Source organism: Lissotriton helveticus, chromosome 1_2 (genome assembly GCF_964261635.1).
Source record: "Lissotriton helveticus chromosome 1_2, aLisHel1.1, whole genome shotgun sequence".
Classification (NCBI taxonomy): domain Eukaryota; kingdom Metazoa; phylum Chordata; class Amphibia; order Caudata; family Salamandridae; genus Lissotriton; species Lissotriton helveticus.
Window position 1 is genome coordinate 248,198,391 of NC_136058.1, and position 22,827 is coordinate 248,221,217.

Sequence of the window (22,827 nt, forward strand, 5' to 3'; positions counted from 1 at the left end):
CAAAACCATCTGCTCGATGAAACTCAATTTGGATTCCGCAAGTTTCATGGAACAGAAACGGCGCTTATTAAAGAGGCGGATGACATCCGACTAATCCGAGACCAAGGACGCTCAGTACTACTGGTGCTTCTAGGCCTATCGGCCGCTTTCGACACGGTCGACCACAAGATTTTGGTCGACCGTGTCGAGGGGATGGGCGTGCTAGGCCTAGCTAAGAATCTACTGGCATCGTTTCTGGCGGATAGATCTCAGGCAGTTGCCTTGGGACAATTCGAGTCAACAGAGTTGTCCTTGCCATGTGGGGTACCTCAAGGTTCATCCCTTAGTCCGACACTATTTAATATCTACGTGTCGGACCTCGCTAAAACCATCAAAGCGCATGGGATGAACCTTACCTCATATGCGGATGACACCCAGTTGATTCTGACCGTCAGAAATGATGGGGAAACAGTAGCGGAGAGTTTTAAGGCAGGAATGTTGGCTATCGGACGGTGGATGTCAGCAAGCCGCTTAAAACTGAACTCCGAAAAAACCGAGGTGGTAACTTTTGGTCACCTTAGCCCCAGTTGGTCCTCTGCATGGTGGCCTTCATCTTTCGGAGCCTTGCCTAAACCCACTCCGAAGGTGAGAAACCTAGGTGTCATCTTCGATGATAACTTGAACTTTGTGGCTCATGCCAACCAGACGACCTCTGTGGCATTTTACAAATTACGCCTGGTAAAAAAGATCCTGCCATTTCTCCCCAAATCTGTAGGCAGGACATTAGTAAGCGCCCTTGTCCTGTCTGCACTAGACTATTGCAATGGCTTGTTCGCCAGTGCCCAAATCAGGGTCATTAAGAAAATGCAGTCAGTACAGAACGCTGCGGCCAGACTTCTCTCGGGTGTCCCTAGATTTAAACCAATAACTGATACCTTGAGAGATTTTCACTGGCTCCCAGTTAGGAATAGAATCAAGTTCAAGACCTTGTGTATCGTGTATAAATCACTGCACCAACAAGCCCCACAATTCCTGAGAGATCACCTCACGCCATATCATCCTCCGCGGCCACTCCGTTCTGCTAAGATGAACGATCTGGTAGTACCACGGACTAAATTAGTTAATTGGGGAGATAGACGTTTCCTGGTGGCTGCTCCGAAACTATGGAACACACTTCCCCAATCCATCAGATCTAGCCCAAATCTCCTGTCATTCAGAAAGCAGCTGAAAACATGGTTGTTTAATCTTTAAGAGCTAGAAGCCAAAGCTAGGAGAGTCTACAAGAGTACAGCGCCGAGACGCCTGCGGGCATTTGTTTGCGCTCTATTAAATGTCAAAAATAAATAAATAAATAAATAAAATAGATTCTGAGAAACCCTTTGTTCCAAAGAAAGCAAATTCTGTCTTATCTGAGTTTCATTTAAGATATTTGCTGTCCATCCATTCCTATACACCTCTTAGGCACTATTTAAATGCTGACAGAGAATCACAATTGTCTTCATGAAATGAGAGAAGCCGTTGGATACCTTCGGCACAGGACATAACTTTATAGCCTAGGACACTACAAAATTGACAAGTGACTGGACGTGCATGTTGAATAATGCATGGGTTATGCAGAGACCTGAGGGGCCCCATAGTGGAGTGGCTTAGCAGTGGAGGTAAAAGAAGGGAGGTGGACCGCCTGGTTTCTCTCCTCCAAATATGATTTAATCCAAGCAAAAGCCTATCCTTGGTTCCCCAACATTCTTAATCTGTCTAGCAGAATTGGATGTAACACTGTATCGAATGCTGTTGACAGGTTCAATAAAACCATTGTAACTAAAGTACCCTGATCGAAATTGCTGTTGATGAATTCAGTTACTTCTAGTAGGGCAGACTCAGCACTAAAGCCGGGACGAAATCCTGATTGCGATTCATGTAAAAGATTATTTGATTCAAGATAGGCAGACAATTCCTGATTGACAAACTTTTTCAAAATTTGGTAAATTGACGGCAGATGTGAGATTGGTCTGAAGTTACTCAGTATAGTAAGTTCAGCTTTAAGAGCCCGATTCACAGAATGAACTTAAGACTCAATCCTAAACTTACTACTATTTTGGTATTCACAGAATGCACTTACTACTTTTGGTATTCACAGAAGTTAGGATTTTGTCTTAAGTTTGTCTTAAGACAGACTTAAGACAGACTTAAGACAAAATCCTAACTTCTGTGAATACCAAAAGTAGTAAGTGCATTCTGTGAATACCAAAATAGTAGTAAGTTTTCGATTGAGTCTTAAGTTCATTCTGTGAATCGGGCCCTAAGCTTCTTCCATAGAGGAAGTATTAGAGCCTGTTTCCAACTCAGTGAGACTACGGCCGTTTTTAAATAGTTATTCTGTGGTAAATAAATAATTAATTACCGGTACTATTTTTCTATGCATAAAATAAAACAGATAGCTCCATAAATAAGAGGCAGGATCCGGGGTATCTGAGTCGAACAGGCTTTAATCAGGCATAAGGGAAGGGACAGGATCGGAACAGCCTGAAATAGAATGGCATGGAATGGCAGCTGCCACGTCTCATTAACATTACATAGTATATATAGGAAAACATTACAATTGCATTGAATACAGTAGGCGTAACAAGTGACAAACGTAAGATAAAAACAAATGGGCGTACAAAGAAGGCGTGTACATAGACATGTGATGAAGACGTCACAGAAGTGTCATAAATGGGTGGATACATGGAGGGGGCTACCTGGGCAGCTGGAACCTTTAACCTACTGGTGCGCGCAAACGGGCCATGACGTGTAACTAGGGAGAGCTGGGGGCTCTGACTTCTGCACTAGAAGAGGAGACTAAAGTCTAAGATGTCAGGACGACATGTACCTATATCATATCTGGTATCTTGTGTTTGGAGTACATGTTGATAGAATCTAAAAGTCATCAGAGCAAAGGCTACTTGACACTAAGGCTGGTGCATGCATATATTCTTCATGTATTGCGTGTGCTATGAATCTTCTATGGATACTAATACAGTAATTCACTTGCATGGAGACAGAAAGACTAGACTATAGCTGAAGATGTTTATGCAGTTCGTTAGCTTAGGAATGTGAAGACGGAGAGCTGAACTGATAACTGTAGGCATAACATATTCTTGGCAGACAGGCAGGCAGAGCCAGGCCGGGCACCGCGCTGCGCTGCAAGAAGTAAGCGAAGGGTCAGGGATGCGGGAGGGGCTGCATCGCTCCTCGGAGTGGGTTCAGGAGACTGGAGCTTGAATCTGGTGTTCAGGCCCTTTGAGGCCTAGTAACGGGGACAATTCGATAAGTCTAACGTGCATAATGTAAAACGTTGACAACATAGGCCTAGAAGCCTAATTCACGTTGCTTTCACGGGGACCGGATAACTGACATACTAACGTTGGACACAACTATAATTGCGTCTTTAATCGATCATAAGGGGATATATGCATATCGATCATGCACATATAACATAGGATGGGGAACACGTAGGCACACATGACAAGGCAAAATTCAATTTTCCTCATTCCCTCCTTGTGCCCTACGTTTCCTTCAGGAAACATCAATAGTCATGATACCATCTATCTGTTCATAGAGCATCATTTGCTCGTCTCGGATCTTCTTGGAACGGGACTTAGGACTAGGAATACAAGATGTAGCGCACAAGCCGCAAATCGCAGGGCCACATTGTAAACATAGGCAACAACTGAATATGATCATTACTACTATACCCAGGAATGACAATACTTTCCATCCCCAGGCAGATATTATACTCCAGAGCCAACCGGACCATGTCCAGGTGCCTGGATTCTGGTGTAACTGATGGGCTATCTTGTGAAGTCTGGTTACAGCTGAATATACAGACGGTGCGTTATTAGGAATGAAAATGCAGCAACTAGATCCGATGACTCTACAAGCTCCGCCCCTATCGGCCAGTATGACGTCAAGGACGAGACGATTTTGAAGCACGACAAATCTCATAGCAGATTGTTCTTCGGTTAAGTTACCTAGAGCGGAAGTAGTCTCATTCACTACTGCTTCAAGGGTTCTGGTTAGCCTACGTATTAGCTTACTATTCTGGACAGGACCTATGAAGAAAAAGAAACCTTTATTGAAGTCTTGATACTGTTCTAAGGCAGTTTCAGTTTGATCGACAATTGGGGATTCAGTCTCCCTTCTATGTCTGATGTGTACTAGATGTGTGTTTCTGTGATAATCGGATAGGGCTAGCAAAACTGGTGGCAGTAGGAAGGCAATGTAACATGTTCCATCCCAATCGAGAGGCAGACGTACATATGCGGTCTGACCACACACAAAATAAGAATGACGTGAGGCTTTGAAAGTAGATTTCCCACTGTCACTATACTCGACCACAGTAGTACAATCACTGTGTCCTAGATGTACTGAACCATTCTTTCTGACACATAATTCGCCTTTCACTGGTAGGACTGTAATAGCAGGCAAATCTGGAGTAGTCTCGGACTGAACATTCAAAACCATGAAATTTGAGGAATAATTACCTAGATCATATACTTCATTTTCTAGATCTAACCCTGTTCTATGGGAAAGTCCTTCCTTGTCTGGGAAACATGTTCTATTCAGAAGGGACATATCGTTTGAGGATGACGTTAACGTGGACCATGCTCCACACGAACCATTGTGTGAAAACGGATAGGGAAAGAGTGGCAGAACTCCCTTCGGTGTCTGGAAAGGGGGGAGTCGACCACACACCCAACAATTAGTGGCATTGCTAGTCTGGTGTGAATAGTGTAACATACGGATAAAAGTATTATTGCGCATAGCAAGACGATAGGATAACTCGTGAGGAGGCAGTTCACTAAATGTGTGCTCTACTGTAACATTAGAGGAAAAATGTACATGTGAAACAGTAGGAGGAAAACATAGATGTAAAACATAACTTATGCATGTAACCATGAGACTCAGAAATAACATAAACAGTAACGTGATCACGCATCGACTGCGTAAATTCTTACAATAGCGTATTTTCTTAGAGTTTCGACTAACTCTCTCACTATGTGGGTCTATCTCATACATGTCAGGAACCTGTCTAACCGTTTCACCCGAGAGGGACTTAGACAATTAAACTGGCTGACTTACTAGACCTTAATTTTTCTTTATACTCCTGCTGCGGAGTTTTCTCTAACAGGGGAAGTTTAGAGTCAGTATCTGGGCAGTCCTTGAGAACGGGGCAGTCCTTGAAAAAAGTCTTTGGACGGAGTCCATGGAATCGTTTAACGTGACTGGAATGCAACCAGCCTTTGCGGCCCTCCACCTTGATCGCAGTCCTTGTTGTCATCAGAACGAGCTTTGGTTCTTTCCAGCGGGGCTCCAGCGGACTTGAACGATCAAAGTTCCTAATCAAAACGAGGTCGCCTGGTATGACCTCGTGCGGTTTCACTTGGGTGTTGTCTGGAAAAGCAGCGGCAACCTGTGAACGACAAGAGAGTAGTGCAGACATCAAGGAAGCCAGGTAATCTGTCAGCATATTACTGTCAACATCAGTAATTGTACGTGGTCTAGGTGTACCCCACATGTTTGGGGGACGACCGAATACAACCTCGAAAGGTGACAGACCTGAACGGGAGTGAGCGACCATTCTCATGTAAAAAAGGGCGACTGGCAATGCTACCATCCAATCTACGCCTTTCTCTGCGCATACCTTTGCAATGCGGATTTTCAGGGTCTGATTATGTCTCTCGACGAGACCAGCTGCTTCAGGATGTCGTACACAGTGGAACTTCCACTGGTACCCTAACAGTAGGGATACTTGTTTCATGAGTTCGGAGGAGAATGGCTGGCCGTTATCTGAATACACGACCCTCGGTAATCCATAGCGGGGGAAATACTCACGAACCAACTGCCTGGCAGTGGTCGCGGCAGTGTAATCTGGGACTGGATATGCTTCCGTCCATCTGGACAAGGCGCATACAATTACGAGGACATACTTGAAACCTCGGCATCGATCCATCTGAATATAATCCATCTGGAGGACTTCAAAAGGGTGGTCAGGAGGATGGAATCCACCTTGTTCCACCGGAACACCTTTACCTGGATTGAACTGACAACATATCATGCAGGTACGTACTTTCTGTTTGGCTGCTGCTCGTAAATGCTTGTTAAACCAGATATTCTGGATACTGTCTATCATGGCTTTTTCTCCTAAATGTGCTGGACTATGTGCGGTGTTAATAATGACTTGAACCATAGAGTCGGGGAGAAACCATGTGGCTTTTCCCTTCGTCACCCATCCTTGATCTGTCTGGACCCCTCCTTGTTCAGACCATTTCTTGATTTCGTCTGGGGTAGCATGTGACTGTATATCTAGTACGTCTTGTGTAGGGTCCTTAACTGTCATACAAGTAGTCTGGTCTGGAACGTCTGTCTGTGTCGTGTTAACTGGAATGTCTGGAGTCTGAGCTGTAAGCTTGGCTGTTCGATCTGCCAGGTCGTTACCCTGGGAAATGATGTCAGTGACTTTCGTATGTGCCTTGCACTTCATGATAGCGATAGCTGTCGGTAAATGTATTGCATCTAACAGAGCTTGAATGAGGGGGCCATGCTGAATCTTGGTTCCATGAGAAGTCATGAAACCTCTCTCTTGCCAGAGGATTCCAAAGTCGTGTACGACTCCGAACGCATAACGTGAATCTGTGTATATGTTTACTTTCAGGTTCTTGGCTCGTATGCAGGCTTGGGTCAGAGCGACGAGCTCTGCTGCTTGAGCAGACAGGGTGTCAATACGATGTGTTTCTATAACTTCAGTTTCAGTAGTCACTGCATACGCGGCTACTAACTCTCCTGTACTTGTCCTCATACATGAACCATCCACATAAAGTGTCAGGTCGGGATCAGGTAATGCAATGTCTGTCAAGTCTTGTCGTGGCTTTGTCATGGTGTTAACAACTTCCACACAGTCATGTGTGGCAGGATTTGAAGTAACTGAGGGTAACAGTGTAGCGGGATTTAAAATGTTGCAGCGTCTGATTTCTATGTGTGGCTGAAACAGTGTCAGTTCATAACCTGTTAAACGTGCAATTGTCAAGTGCTGAGTCTGTGTTCGGTTCAAAAGAACTTCCACAGAATGTGGAACTTGTACTGTCAGGGAGTGTCCTAACACTATGGAATCACTTTGTCTGATAGCTAGGGCTGTGGCTGCAACTGACTTGAGGCACGCAGGCAGAGCCTGGGCCACCGGATCTAATGTGCTAGAAAAATAAGCACAAGGCTTGTGTTGTCCTGCTTGATTTTGTGTGAGAACAGATAATGCTGTACCATCACGTTCAGTGACAAAAAGTGTAAAAGGCTTACTGTAGTTTGGTGTCGCTAGAACAGGTGCTTGGCATAAAGCTTTCTTTAACTCATTGAAAACAAGTGTATGTTCTTGGGTCCAGGGGAGGACAGTCAATGTGGCTGCCTCCTGTGTCGTTAACTGTATCAGTGGCTTGGCTAGATATGCGTACTGAGGAATCCATTGTCTGCAGTAAGAAGTGAGGCCGATAAAAGCTCGTACCTCCTTCTGTGTCTTGGGCTGTGGAAGATGTGCTATTAACTGGATACGGTCTGGTGTCAACTGCCTACCCCTCTTGGACAGTAAGTGTCCAAGGTACACCACTTGCTGGACACAAAATTGCAGTTTCGAAAGGGACACCTTGTGCCCCATCTCGGCCAGGAAATACAAGACTGTAAGCGACGCACGTTCGCAGTCACGTTCAGAACGGGCTGTGATCAATAGATCATCGACATACTGGAGTAGGGCAGTGTCAGTTGGCATGTGAATACTGTCTAGTTGTCTTTTAAGTGCTTGACTGTAAATGCTAGGACTTTCTGTGAAACCTTGAGGAGCTCGTGTGAATTTATAGCTTCTTCCATTTAAACAGAAACCGAAAAGGAATTGGCTGTCTGGATGAATGGGGACACTAAAGAATGCGTTCTTGAGATCAATAACAGTAAAGAACGTAGCTTCGGAATCAATGGCAGTCAATAGGGAAGAAATATCTGGAACCACTGGGTACTGGGGTATGATACATTTATTAAGTTCTCGAAGGTCGATCACTAATCGATAAACTGGAGGTGCATTGGGATCAGTACGTTTAAGAATCGGAATGATAGGAGAATTACATACATTGGAGTCATTTTTTACAACCACTCCTTGAGCAATGAGCTCGTCAATAATTTTGGATAAGGCTGCTACAGCCTCAGGTGGCAATTTGTACTGTCGGATTCGTGGTAATACAACACCTTGCTTCAGAGTGACACGATAGGGTGTAATGTGCATACAACCTACATCAGTTGGACCTTGCGCCCATAAATGCTGAGGTACATTCAATAATCTTGGATCAAAATCACGCAATACATAATGACCTTTAAAATCACGTAAAAACAATCTCACACCTTCTGGGGAACAGCATATAACTGCTCCTAATTCTTTCAGGGTCTTAATACCTAGTAAATTTTCAGGACAGGATTTCGTAAGTAACAAGTCTGTAGTTCGGGACAATGGACCAACTTCTAGGGAAACTGGTTTCGATATTTCATTAACAATAGGCTTTCCTGAAAATCCAAGGGAAACATTTCTAGAGCCTGAGAGTGGAGCCCCTGGAACCTCGTCATGACTGATGGTAGTCCTACTTGCCCCTGTATCAATCAGAAACTTTCTGTCTTTCCCTAATACTTGACTGTGTACATAGGGACCCTCTTGATCTACAGGAACCTCGATGAGAGGCAAGCCAACCTCCCTCTCTAGGCTGTTTCATGAATACTGCTGATATTCTGGATAATCTGACTGTGCATACTGGTACATCTGTTGTGTAACGTGTTGTGTGGCAGCTATAGGCTGCGGTACTGTAACTGTCTGTTGTGCGTTCTGCGGTGGCTGGGAATTCTGCGGAGCATGTTCTTGTCTAGGAAGACGTGGTCTCTCTTTCGTCTTACCTGTAGCTATGTTGTGTTTCAGAACTGCACATTCGTTTATATAATGACCTGGCTGTTTACAGTAATTGCATGTCCCTTTAGCCGGAGCTGTAGAATGACTAGTTTGATTCGGACCCCTCTTCTGACTGTCTTGTGGAACAGACTGTGCAACCAGTACTTTCATTTTCGTGTCTTTCATACGTCTTCTTTCGTGTTCTTGCTCTTCCCTGATTCTGTTCTGGTGATACTGTAGCATCTGGAGCATTTGTGATGGAGTATTAGCTTGCCAGGTACTTTCGACTTTCAATACTCTATTTTTAACTTGCGGTAAAGAATTCTCAACTAGTTTGGTAACAAAAAGATGTGGATACGATTCACTACTTGTTTTCAGACCGCTATTTATAATGAAACATTTCTCAAATCTAGAATAAAAATCACTAGTGTCTTCATCTTGTTTCTGTTTACAGGCTGAGATGGCATCCCAATCTTCCTTTTTCGTGGCTAGTAATCTTGGCAAGACCTGTATTAACAGTTCGGGCAACTCTTTGGCTTTATCCCCAAGACCAGTACCTGGGACTCGTGCATTATCTTCGGTCTCTAACGCGGTCCAATCTATCTTTTTCTCTCCCACCTCCCATTCTTTTTCTTTGAGTTTTTCATATATGCCCGCAGGCAACAGGACCTTTAACATTTTAATGATATCAGGATACGTGTATTCTCCCATACGGAGCATGTCCTTTAATTCTCGATGGAACCCTGCTGGATCTTTATCGTGACAGGGTATTAACTTTTTCATTTCTAGAAGTTCTATTTTCGTGATAGGGGTGTAAACAAATACTCGTTCGAGATTTCCTCCCGCTCCCTTAACTGGATGCACTTCTCGTAACGGATTCTGTCTGTCTATGTAGAATGATTTTCTTACTGGGGGTGGAACAGGAACAAAATGTGGATTCAGGAACGTTCTGTATTTGTGGCGCTGTTCTAAAATGGCGCTAATTAAATCGGTACCTAGACCTTTCCATCGGTTTAGGAGTAACTCGTTCAGTACATCATGTAAAGGACCTGGATCAGAATGCTGATCCTCATACAGTGTAATGAGGTGCTGGATCATATACATACCCACCAGTCGCTGCTCGGCTGGGGGCAGTTTCAGAAACATTTGGGCCACTACTTCGTCTGGAAACGTGGCAGAATCATTAACCCATCGGACTGATGATCGGGCTAGTTCTTGTTCATGCATGGTACTAAGTTCACTATAACCTATTCGTAGTTTCAGAATTTTATCTGTAGCCTGGAATATTTGTTCAAGAGAACACTGTTCTGGTACGGAAGGAGGAAAAACTTTCTTGTAATCTAGGCGTGTGTGTCTGTCGGAAAATCTAGTTCTACCTACATACGCTATTCTGGCGGGATTCTCGCTGTCTACCTCTTCGTTTGAAGAGTCATCCTCTTTCTCGGTTACTCTCTTTTCTTCCTCCTTCTTGTGTATACTTATTATTTCTTTACGGATCTTTTTGTACATGGATTCTATACAATTTTGTGTTCTGTGTTTTCCTTCTGATATATTGTCACTCCATCTTGTCAGGACTTTCATATCTTCTTTGTTTTTATCAGGATAATCTTGTTCTCTTATTAAACAATTTATCAGAAATTGCTAAATCATGCCTTGAATCTCGACTTTCCTGTGTGCCATAGCTTCGTGAATACTTTCTGGATTCTCCCCTGTTTGAATAAAATGGTATATTCTGTCTAGATGTGGTTCCATATTCGATATGGTAACCAAGAAGCTTGCAACTCGACGTAAACGTATGGAATATATTAGCATGCTATCTTCTCCTGGCACTGGATCATATCTACAATCAGGTCCGCACTCTGTAAGATACTTTCGGAGGGCGTCATACGTAGCCAGTTTTGGCGTACGCTGTAACGCTACATCTCTGAGCGTCCGTCGCCTTGTTTGAGGCGGGGTGATAGGAGTACCTCCCCCTGCTCCTCCTGAACTGGAATCGTCTGTTAATACTGTACGTGCTGGTAAAGTGACTGGTACAGTAGGAGTACGTAATGTGGGTTGATCCTGGGGGACTGGCGCATGGACAGGACCAACGACTGGAGGCACAGGAATTACATTAACAGGAGGCTGGACTTGAACTTGGACTGGCGGAGTAGGATCTGTATTAGCATATTCTGGGACAGTGTCGTCTAAATAGGAAGAAAGAAAAATTTCAGCTGCAGTCGGTTTATGACGTAGTTTAGTCGGGACTAATGGTGGCGGTAAATTATGGGGTGCTTCCGGGGTCGCCTTCGGCAAACCCTCGGCGAGAAGAGGATACATACCTTTAATTAGGGCATTTCTCTGTCTGTCTGATTGTTCTGCTCTAACTCGTTCACCTTCTTCTAGAAGTTCCCTTTCTTGGGCTTTTTCTGAGGATTCCCTACTTAATTCTGCTTTTCTAAATTCTTTTTCGGTTCTTCTATGAGATTCTTTGCGCCATAACTCTATGGCATCTTTCTGGGACTGTCTGGCTTTCTTTTTCCATAATGCTTCTTCTACTCTCATGATGCACTCGGCATCCCATGTACCTGATACAGGCCATCTATATTTCTCTTCAAGATTCTTTGTATAATCCACCCATAAGTCTAGATATAATACGGCATCTAAGCCATGCTTGTGATACATAAAGTGTCCAGGACTGTCCCTAGGAGGGACAGGAACTGCTTCTTCGAGTAACCCTTTTCTGGTTTTTATCTGACATAACTTTGAAAACAGAGGCATATTTGAGTCGTACTTGAATTAAACACAATACACAATAATCACAGTAATGAAATGGCAAACAAATCACTCATACCACGACATAGAAATACATTAATAACAGTTCGAACAGAATACTACCTAATACACTGAAAAACATAACACTTGAATTTCTCGAGAAACGGACTTACTAGAATTACTGGATGCACTGCTAAAACAGTACAGAACATACCGGTCTCATAAAGAGACACGTCATACCGTATCCACCTAGATGGACACGTCGGACTGGATCTGTGTACCCAAACCCATCGGACCGGAGACAAACTAATGACCCCGTCTAGATACTCCCCCAGCAACGGTACTCACCGGGAAGCAAAACTTGAAGGCCTCGGACTGGACTGGACTGCTACGACGTCTGGTTACTACGCATGCGCTTCGAACTTCGGGCTTCAGAAACAGGTGGGCCTCCGGATACCTCGGACCTTGCTCTCTCGGCTTGGGCTCTGGTCGGGACGAACCGCATTCCTCACCGCCTCGTCTGGATGCCGGACCGCAGTCTCCATCTCCTCCGTGGGCCTGAGGGAGACTTGATGAAGCAGAAATATCTGCACGTGCACGGTAGAGTTCCGTCACGGCTGTAGAAGGGTCAGGGGGCCTGCGTTACATCGCCGGCGCGTGGGGAAGGGGCTCGTCCCTGTTCGGGCGCCATTATGTGGTAAATAAATAATTAATTACCGGTACTATTTTTCTATGCATAAAATAAAACAGATAGCTCAATAAATAAGAGGCAGGATCCGGGGTATCTGAGTCGAACAGGCTTTAATCAGGCATAAGGGAAGGGACAGGATCGGAACAGCCTGAAATAGAATGGCATGGAATGGCAGCTGCCACGTCTCATTAACATTACATAGTATATATAGGCAAACATTACAATTGCATTGAATACAGTAGGCGTAACAAGTGACAAACGTAAGATAAAAACAAATGGGCGTACAAAGAAGGCGTGTACGTAGACATGTGATGAAGACGTCACAGAAGTGTCATAAATGGGTGGATACATGGAGGGGGCTACCTGGGCAGCTGGAACCTTTAACCTACTGGTGCGCGCAAACGGGCCATGACGTGCAACTAGGGAGAGCTGGGGGCTCTGACTTCTGCACTAGAAGAGGAGACTAAAGTCTAAGATGTCAGGACGACATGTACCTATATCATATCTGGTATCTTGTGTTTGGAGTACATGTTGATAGAATCTAAAAGTCATCAGAGCAAAGGCTACTTGACACTAAGGCTGGTGCATGCATATATTCTTCATGTATTGCGTGTGCTATGAATCTTCTATGGATACTAATACAGTAATTCACTTGCATGGAGACAGAAAGACTAGACTATAGCTGAAGATGTTTATGCGGTTCGTTAGCTTAGGAATGTGAAGACGGAGAGCTGAACTGATAACTGTAGGCATAACATATTCTTGGCAGACAGGCAGGCAGAGCCAGGCCGGGCACCGCGCTGCGCGGCAAGAAGTAAGCGAAGGGTCAGGGATGCGGGAGGGGCTGCATCGCTCCTGGCAGTGGATTCAGGAGACTGGAGCTTGAATCTGGTGTTCAGGCCCTTTGAGGCCTAGTAACGGGGACAATTCGATAAGTCTAACGTGCATAATGTAAATGTTAGCTCTACAACAGCCACTTTTAGAGCATTCAGCAGGTTCAAATATCTAAAACTGAAATGACCAAACATTCAGTGTTTTGTAAGGTCATGACAAGCTAGTATTTAACCAGAGCCCAAATCCTGGGATTTCTGTAAGAAGGTCCCACGTCAAATAAACATGAACACTATTTCTAATCTTGGTCCCTTTAGAAGTATGGTGTTTCTATTTGCCCAGCAATGCACCATGTTTGTGTCAAACATTAAAGAGCTGCATTTTGTATTTTCCTATTTCACAGCGTAATGAGATCTTGAATTTCCAGAGCTCATCTTTTAGCAGCTTGATAGACACCATTTTCCACTTCAATGTTTATGTGCTTTTATCATCTGTGATTTGTCTTTTTCCTAATATCAATTTAATTTGTTTTGTCTCTCTTATCTGATTCACATGTGGTCAGAGTCAAACACTGGAATATTCAATCGGAAGATATTAAAACAAGAACACACTGATGGAAAGAAAAAGGGAGTTCCTCTGTGTGTCTGTTTTTGTTCTACCTGTGTCCATTCACCTTTTCCTGAATCCTAAGAGAACCGTACATTCAGAAAAAATGTGAAAACCCATATTGTCCTCTGAACCTATAGCCAGTCAAATCAGACCTAGACACCAAGCCCTCCATTCCCCTATTTTCTGAAAAATAGGGCAAACAAGAGACTGGTCAATTCCACTGGATAATATCTAAGGCTCTTCAATCTAACTTATCAATGTAAAAATCATCTATGACTTTAGATCACCAATGATGCAGTATTGCACCAGACTAATGAGCTAGTTTCATTTATTATCTTTGGTCATGTGGAGCACTGGATACGTGCTGAAGCTGACACTAACCTTTCAGAAATGTGTGGAGGTGCACCGGCCTTCTATGAAAAGCATTGGATTTAACCTAAGTTGATACAGATAAATCTCAAAGAGATTTGTGGTTCACTGGGCAACACGATTTTGACAGATGGTGCCCAGAGTGTCACAAACAAATGCAGTTCTATCACAGGAAGCAATGTATCAATTGGAGTCTCCTGCACATGAGTGCTATTTAATTTAGTATGCTGCTTCTCTTTGTACTGGGCATCTGGGGCGCCGTAACTTAACTTAAGTCACCATGCACCGTCTTGGCGTGGTGCAGCTAGGGCGATAAATTAAGAGGGATCTGCCCGCTTTCGGTCAGTCCCAAAAACCGCCTGAGTGTGTGTTGTATAACTCCACGGGGTCGGCTGGGTGCACACTACTAGCAAGCTGCAAGCACAGTAGGCCCACAAGCGTCCACAGCACATTGGCAAGTAATTGTTCAGCACATGTTGGAGCAAGGTATCAGGTGACACCTATTGTATGTGGTGTGCAGCCGGGGATCCGCACTGCACAGAGGTGGAGCATGGAGACCCCTTGTGGCTCGGCAGAGAAGGTGAAATAGGTGGAGCTTCTGCCCGGAAGGGAAAGGATCAGGCCAAGTAGGCTAACCGATGAGGCACACAACGCAGCACTGGACTGGTGGTTCCTCGCTGAGCAGTCCTCAAGGGCCTAGTGACAATGAGTGGATTGTCACCTCGATGGTGAGTGGGTACCGAAATCGCAGACAGCAGATGTTGTGCAGCTGTGAGTTTTCTGCTAATAAACATTTGCAAAACACATAAAAAAAGGAAGAAGAGAGAAAAGGAACACAAAGGGGGAGGCAAATAAGACTGTGGGGCTAAGGCGAGAGTGATTGAGTGCCAGTGCGGTCATCCTAGGTTGTGCTTGGTCACCAGGGTCTAAAAGGCATGGAGTGTGCCTGAAGCAGGCAAGGGTGGCTCTCAGGCACTGAGGTGGCTACTCACACCGCATCGGCAATCAAGGCAGGACCCCATGTGTTCAAGGGGTACTGAATTCACACCAGCCCAATGATGTAGGGCAACTGGATGGCAGATGATGCAAGAAGGATGGCGGAAGTGGCAGGAGCCAGGAGGGCAGGACAGGGCCAACAGGCAGTCACTGTGAGAGTGCTGGCACTGCTCAGCGAGTTGGCGGACGCGGCAATGGCAGCCCCTAGGTGGAAGATATGGGTGGGCCATTTGGAGAACTATTTTAGGTCCACCAGGGCAAAGAGATGATGAGGTGAATAGGTCCTTAGTCTTGCATTTTGAGTGGTATGAAATGTATTTACAAACTGTTTGAGCACTTCCCGATCACTAGGGGTTGTCAGGGACTTATCACTGTGCTCAACATGCATTTCGACCCTCAGACAAACTCCAATTTTCAATGCGTCAAGCTGCAGCAGGCAAGCCAGCCTGAAGAGGAGTCTTTTGGTACATTCTGTGTGCACTAGCAAGTGCATTCACTGATGACAACCAGTCGAAGGAAGTCAGGGCACAGATAATACAAGGATGCTGGTCAGAGACCCTCAGAAGACTGAACCTCAGACAGCCGGGAATCAAGGTAGAAGACATGCTTTGGTGGCACACACCTATAATCTGTCTAATTGTAAGGGTGGATGAAATGGAAGTTTCCCTCAACCGGGGGGAAGGTCTGCCCTCATGTAGGGGTGGAGCAAATATCAAGGTGGAGACCCAACATGCCCTACGACCCTCACTCCACCAGAGAGAGGGATGGGCAGACCGGAATTGGGAGCGTCATGTGTTAACTGTGGGTGAGAAGCCCACCCAACAGATAGATGTCTGGTGATGGACGCATGTGCTCTACGTGCCAATTGAGGAATCACTTTGCCACGGTATGCAGAAGCAGTGACAAGGGGTGCTGAGCTTGAAGTTGATGGCCTCCCTCTAGGATGCAGCAGGGGGTCTAGGACAGTAGGGGCAAGGCCCACTATGAAGAGGAAGATCCTAATGAGGAAGAGGTATTCCACATTTTGGTTGCAGCACCAGGGCCACGAGGGAGGCATCCCCAACCCATTGGTGACCTCATAATCATGGGCACTGTGGTGCGCATTCTAACCGATACAAGGGCATCGGTGAATGTTGTGAACCAGTGACAATACATGTGTCTCTGCCCCCGACCACCACTGCGGCCATCCCATTCAAGGATCTATGCATATGGAGATACAGACCCTAATCCCCTAGCAGGCACCATGGATGTGGCAGTACAGCATGGGGATCCAGAAGTCATGACAATGTTTCATGTGGCCAAGGAAGGAGACAGCACTCTACTGGGGTGCGGCACAGGGAAAGACCTAGGGTAGGTATGTTTTGCCAAGAATCAATCAATCAATCAAAGCATTTGTAAAGAAAAGACGGCGTTGACCTGCTCAGTCATGGAGAGGGTGGAGTCGAGGGTGACCCTTAGGTTGCGTGCTTGGTCGGCGGGTGTTGGAGCTGTTCCCAGTGCGGTCGGCCACCAGGAGTCGTTCCAGGCCGAAGGGGTGGATCTGAGGATGAGGACCTCCGTCTTGTCTGAGTTCAGCTTCAATCTACTGTTCATCATCGGCGACGGCTTTCATTCCTTCGTGGAGGTTGGTTTTGGAGGTGTGGGGGATCGTGGTGAGCGAGAGGATCAGCTGGGTGTCGTCAGCATAGCAGATGATGTTGAGGTCGTGCAGCCGGGTGACATGGGTGAGCGGTGCCACATAAATGTTGAACAGTGTTGTGCTGAGGGATGAGCCCTGGAGTACACCGCAGATGATCTCGGAAGGGGGGAGGCGGACGCTCTGAGTTCTGCCTGTGAAGAAGGAGGTGGTCCAATCTAGGGCCTTCTCCTGGATCCTGGCGTCATAGAGGTGTGTTCGTAGTGTGGTGACAGACTATGTCGAAGGCAGCTGACAGGTCCAAGAGGATGAGGGCCGGGGTTTCTACGCTGTCTAGCTGGGTCCTGATGTCATCGGTGGCAGCGATGAGGGCAGTTTCAGTGCTGTGGTTGCTGCAGACCCCGGACTGGGACGGGTCCAGGATGCTGTTTTCCTCGAGGTAGCAGGTCAGTTGTTTGTTGACGGTCTTCTCGATGAACTTTGCCGGGAACGGGAGCAGGGAGATGGGCCGGAAGTTCTTGAGGTCCTTGGGGTCCGCCTTGGGTTTCTTGAGTAAGGAGTTAATCTCAGCGTGCTTCCAGCTCTCCGGGAATGTTGCCGTCTCGAAGGAGATGTTGATGACTTTCCGTAGGTGGGATGCGATTATGTACTGGCTTTGTTGAAGATGTGGTGTGGGCAGGGGTCTGACGGAGATTCGGAGTAGATGGTGTTCAAGACCTTGGTGGTATCATCGACGTTGATGTTGGTCCAGGAGAGCAGGTGGTTGGTGCGGATGGTGGTCGTGGGGTCGGGGTTTCAGTGGTTGTCGTGGCGGTCATGTTGTTGAAGCTGTTGTGAATGTCTGCGATCTTGCGATGGAAGAAGGTGGCCAGCGAGTTGCACAGGTCTTGCGAAGGTAGGATGTGGTTGGTATTGGAGCTGGGGTTGGAGAGTTCCTTGACTATATTGAAGAGCTCTATGCTGTTGTGTGCATTGTTGAGTGGGCGGTCTTTGAAGGAGGCTCTTTTGGCTAATCTCATGAAGCGATGGTGTCTGCGGGTGGCGTTTTTGTGGGCTGCGTAGCTGTCCGGTGTACATTTCCGGAGCCAGTTTTTCTCCAGCTTTCAGCAGGTTTGCTTGGAGGCCTGGAGGTCTTCAGTGAACCAGCTGGCTTTCTTGTTGGTGTGACTGTTGGAGGGTTTCTTGAACGGGGCGAGGGTGTTGGCGCAGTCGTTGACCCACTGTCTGAGGTTGCGGGTGGTGGTGTCAGCGTCGGTGGGCTTGGGGGTGGGCTCTGGGCAAGGGTGGTGGTTAGCTGGTCTTTGGTGACTTTGCTCCAGCAGCGGCGAGGCATCTGTTGGGAGCAGTGGTGTGAGGTGGGTTTTTGGAAGGTGAAGTGGATGCTGTGATGGTGGGTCCAGTGGAGTTCGGTGGTGTGGTTGAAGGAGACGTGGGGGCCTGTGGAGAAGATAGGGTCGAGCGTGTGGCCGGCGGAGTGGGTACAAGATCTGCAAATTGACAACATTTGGATCTGTTTCCAAATGTGTTCAAAGGCCTGGGGTGCTGTTGTGGTGCTCCTGTAAGGCTACACAGTGACAAAATAGTGCAGGCTACCGCGCTGTGACACTGATGGATTCCATTCCATCTGAGGGCTAAGGTGGAGGCGAAGGTGGATAAACTTGAAAAGATGGAAGTCATTGAGAGAGTGGATGGGCCTACTCCTTGGGTGTCCTTTCTTGTGATCACCAAGAAACCCAAGCAGCCTGGAGCAATACCTCTCATCGCTGGCCTGAATGTAGTCAGATGGTCCGCAAAGTTGGATTTGAACACAGGATATCACTCGCTGGAAAAATTCAGACTTCAGGTATATCACCACATTCTCCATTCACCTGGGTCTGAGGTGTTTAAAGAGACTGAGCTTTGGGCTCTCTTGAGCCGCAGAGGTGTTTCAAAAGACCATCAAAGAAACACTGTGGGGGCTGGAAGGAGTCCTGAGTATTAGTGATGACATTCTGAATTATTCGTTGACCCTGTCTGAGCACCACAAACAGCTAAAAGTCACCCTTCAGAAAATGAGTGAAATTGAACTAACGTCACACAGAGAGAAATGTTTAATTCTTCAGATTTGTCTTCTCTGGGGAGGGTCTGCCAGTAGACCCCAAAAAATAAGCCCCAGTGCCTCGAAACCCCAGAGAGGTGAGGAGCATCCTGGGTATGGTCACAGAAGTATAGTTTCCCTCATTGACCATAGTACTTCAATAAGGAAATTCTTCAAAATACAGTTTTAAAGTACACTTGTGACAGCCACAAAACAGTACATTATACTTTTCGTTTTCTCAAAACATTTCTTTTTATTTCATTTTTATAAAAAACTTTTTTTTATATTTATTTCAATCTTTATCTGTATCAAAAGGTATTTCTTTTCTTATTTTGCCATATTCCATCATAAATATGATATGTACATACATCACAGGAATTTACTATCAGAAATACATGAGTATACAATAAAAAACAAAAGCAATCTACAAAAAACACATACCCCTAGATACAAGACAATCACTCAGCAGACATACCATCCAACCATACTCTCATCAAATACATTCACTCTATATCTGTACATGGACGAATTCTATGTGACAAAGAAGAATTTCTGCCCAGAATTAAATCTCAATGATGACATGAGATTCCGCACTAGGTCGACGCGCGTTTCGGTGGTAATAAACCACCTTCCTCAGGACCTTTCCAGATATAAGCTTGCACTTCCCAGGGGAATTTTACACTAAACGAACCGAGTTCTCAATTTTCAAGAGGCAACACAGCCCTATACGCACTGGAATCCAATTGTCAAAGAGCACTCTTTACAAGAAACCATCTGTTTTTTTAAGTTCATTTCATGTCCTCTTGTCTCCAAGGGGTGAATACCTTGGGATTTAGGGGTCTTGGGAATACTTCCAATCAAACTTTTTTTTAAAATTTATATTAAAGTCATCATGTTCACATAATTGGTCACCGTCTTATACAGACACGACTTGATAACTTGAAACCGTGCTAATATCTGTCATTCTCCTAACCGTCGTGTCGGCCGCCCTCTGGACACGAATCAAGAACAAGTGTACTTTAAAAATGGATTTTGAAGAATTTCCCTATTGAAGTACTATGGTCAATGAGGGAAACTCTATACTTCTGTGCTTATTCATTCCCCTCTGACCACCATTATTTCTTGAGGGGGTCCCTTCATTCTTGCTAGTTGCTTCCTGGGCATGGTCACATATTGTGGAAGGTTTCTACCACTCTTGGCAAGACTGTTAGACCCACTGAGAGCTCTCAGAAAGACAGGAACCAAGTGGCCATGGGGCCTTGAAGAACAAAAAGCCTTTGATGACATCAAGGAGGAGCGTCTGGTGTATGCCGCAATCGCATATTTGGATCCAGATATAAACAAAGAGTTGGTGGTTGATGCAGCCCGGATGGGTTGTGGGCAGTTCTAAGCCAGGAACAATAGCCTGGTGTGTGGGCATCACTGGCATTTGTGAGCAGGGCCCTGGTAGTGACAGAAGCATGGTACGTGGAGGTCAAGAGAAAGGCTTTGGCCATAAAATGGGCATGTCACCATTTTCACCTATATGTATATAGCAGGGAGTTCAGAGTAATCACAGACCACAAACAGTTGATGAGCATCTTCGGGTCATGGAACCTCGCCCTTTGCCAAGGACTGACTGTTGGGCAGGTCAACTGTTGCCATATTGGTACATCAAGGTGCTGAATTTCCAGGAGTACTTAGGACTATTGGGAATTCAGCCCAAGAACATAACATCTTAGTGGCTATATGCAAACAGCACCGTGGAAAAGTTCATGAGAACACTGAATAAAGTGCTTCAAATTGCTGTGGAATAACTAGAGGATCTGGAGTGGAGTTCTCATCGATTTCTGCAGATGTATCACAATACCCCTCATTGCACAATCCAGTGTACCCCCATTAATTTACTGTTTCAGAGGCCAGTCAAAGACAGCATCCCAACGGGACCAGGGTGGAGCCCGGCCCCAGTGGACTTGGATGGAACTCAGGCCCGGAGCAACACAGCTAATGAGAGGCTTACCCGAGCCAGAAAAGCTAGCCTCAAAAACTGGAGAATGGTTACATTGATAATCAAAGACCGTCGTCCCGGGTTGAAGTTTCACGTCCTATTTGAGAGAGAGACATGGGTAGTCAGAAGGGTACGTGGGGCCATGATCACAGCCCAGATGGGCCATTAAACTGTCACCTGCAACATCTCCTGGTTCAAGCATACTGAGAGTCGGGACGGATGGAGAGGAGCACCTCCCTCTCATCACCCTGTTACAGACTAAGAAGACACTTGGGATATTACCTGGTACTGGTCAGAGATACTGAGTAATGCAGCCCGAGGTAATGCCATCTCTGGAACCCTCTCAGGGCCCATACCAGCAAGAGCTGATGAATCCAATGGTCCTTCCACAGGAAGAGGTTGACCTGAGGGAATGCGGCACCATCCCATACCCAGTCAGAGGCTGAGAGACTTTGTGTGTGAATAATGAATGACAATCAAATGATCGGAGGTTGAATGGGATGTACTGAGCCTCTGGGGCTTAGTAGCTTGACATACGTCACCAGGCACTGTCTTCGCCGTGCGTGGCTGAGACAATAAATGAAAGGGGATCTGCCGCTCATGATCTCAGTCCTGAATAGCACTTGAGTGTGTGGTGTATGACTCTGTGTGGGTGGGCTGGGTGTGAGCTGCTGGTAGGCCACAAGCACGTGCGGCAAGAGCGCAGTACTTCCACATGTGCCCGAAGCACACTCTTTACATATTGTCCCCAATATTGTCCTGGAAACAAATCAGCATTTCCACTCAGTTGAAATGGTTATCCAATATGACAGCTCAGTGAATTCAACCTGCAACTGATACTTTCAAATCCTGACAGGTCTGACTCTTGCTTTCATTCTTTTGTTGTTGATATAATGGGCATAATTGATAATTATTGATAATCTAATATGTAATTAAGCTTCCATAAGCAATCTAGTTCATGGAGTGCATCAGTGCTCAATCACAAAAAATCAAAAATGATATTAAGTGCAGTGGCCCAACGTTTTTCTGATGAGGGCGGGGATGCCGAAAACCAAGGCAGCGTTGTTTTGATTCCCTTTCATGCCGCTTTCTTGCATAGTCCTACACTTGCAGTGTACACTACACTTATCTCTCCTTTTTCTTTGTCACCGTTTTCATGTCTTTCTTTTTCATTCTTTATTCTCCCTTTTTTCTTTCTCTCTTTTGCTTTGTGGTCAATTCTTATGAAGAAAAGTCCTCATAAGTATCTCAACTTCACATATAGGAAAGCCTATGGAGGAGGAACCTGGTGTGTGCTGGGGAGGTGGCGTGGGTAGAGGGGCACTGGGGGAGTAGTGGAAATGGAGCAAATATTTATAATTTTAAAAGTAAATACAGTAGTGAAATCATATAGAGTCAGTGTGGAAGAAGCTAGAGCGGCATAGTGTGGTAAAAATACTTGATTAAAAATTAGTACAGGCGGTAAATGTTAAAGGAAAGAGAGGTAATTAGGTTTTGAAAGAGAAAATGTTCAGCGTGGATAAGATGAGAGTTAAAAAGGATTGAAGAAAACGGGGTCACTAGAAAGAAAAATAAATTAACACCTACACTCCATATTATGTCATACGAATTAAGAATATTTACCTGGAGGCAGGGATATTTATGAGAATGTGTAAAGGTGGTATGAGAATGGAAAATGTCAAGGGTACAGGTGATGCAATAAGTGAAAGGGAGGAGATATGGTAAGAATGCAGGAAGTGGATGGAATGGAACCAAGTGATCAGAGGGACAAGAGGGTGATTGAGGGAAGAGTAGTAACATAAACAACGCATATGTCATGAAGGAAAAGGTAGGGGTAGAGAGAGGTGAATGCGAAGGAAAAGGTAGGGGTAAAGAGAAGTGAATGCCCAGGAAGAGATAATACTAAAACAGGTGCTAGTCTGCTTGCAGAACACGCATGAAGAAAATACAA

General features: G+C 45.5%; 1 protein-coding gene across 1 annotated transcript in view; it reads left to right on the forward strand.

Annotated features, from left to right (window-relative positions):
* Window positions 1-22,827, forward strand: part of LOC144800408 (vitamin D3 hydroxylase-associated protein-like) — a 387,916-nt gene that overhangs the window by 258,151 nt on the left and 106,938 nt on the right. The window lies entirely within an intron of this gene.